We start from the raw sequence: 782 nt of genomic DNA, 5'->3' as shown, positions 1-782 counted from the left end.
TTTTGTTTATCTTAATATGAGGCGTTGTTCCCTGCGAGAGCCTAAGTCTTGCCTTTAGTTATAAAAGAAAAGAGAGGAAGAAAAAAAAAAAATCTGGCACACACTGGCGCACTATCCACCACCCTGTCATTATTGGTGCAGGCCTGGGAATTCAAGCCGGACCTCCCAGTATTTGCTGCAGCTTGAGGCCAAGGTGCCTCTGAAAGCGTTTTCTTTGAGGAATTTCAGAAATTGTTTAAGCGCTTAAAAAAAATATTACATGCCCCCCCGTGTCTATCGTGAAGTAAATGCTCTTGTGTATGTGTTCGCGTGTGTGTGCGCGCGCAAAAGGCGTCTCACCAAAAAAGAAAAAAAAAAGAAACACAGTTGAAAAGAAAAGGAATAAGAAAGGAGGGGGGTAGCATTCCTTAATGGAAGGACTGCGTGCGAGAAGGTTGGCGCTCGCGGGGGCTCCCCCCGAGGCCGGGGAAGCACACACTGAGGTTGCCTACCTGGGTGGTCTCTCTACTTTGGTGAGCTGTTGCTAAGCAGCTAATAATAGTCATGTTTGCTGAGTAATTTCTGCCCTCGGTGAGCCAATCGCGGCGCAGAAACCCAAGCCATCTGACAGCCCCGGGGGCGGGAGCTCCAGCCTTTTTCTCTTTCGCTCGCTTGCTCCCCCTCCACCCCCTCCCCTCCTCCTCCTCTTTCTCCAAATGGAGAGAGTTCTTTTTTTTCTCCTTCCATCTCATCTATTGAATCAAGGAGCTGCTGCGGCCGCTGCCCGCCGCACACACGCAGAG

The sequence above is a fragment of the Fukomys damarensis genome, unplaced genomic scaffold (genome assembly GCF_012274545.1).
Source record: "Fukomys damarensis isolate Sample0158 unplaced genomic scaffold, DMR_v1.0_HiC HiC_scaffold_27, whole genome shotgun sequence".
Lineage (NCBI taxonomy): Eukaryota > Metazoa > Chordata > Mammalia > Rodentia > Bathyergidae > Fukomys > Fukomys damarensis.
The sequence above is the reverse complement of the archived record's forward strand: the minus strand, read 5'-3'. Positions refer to the sequence as shown.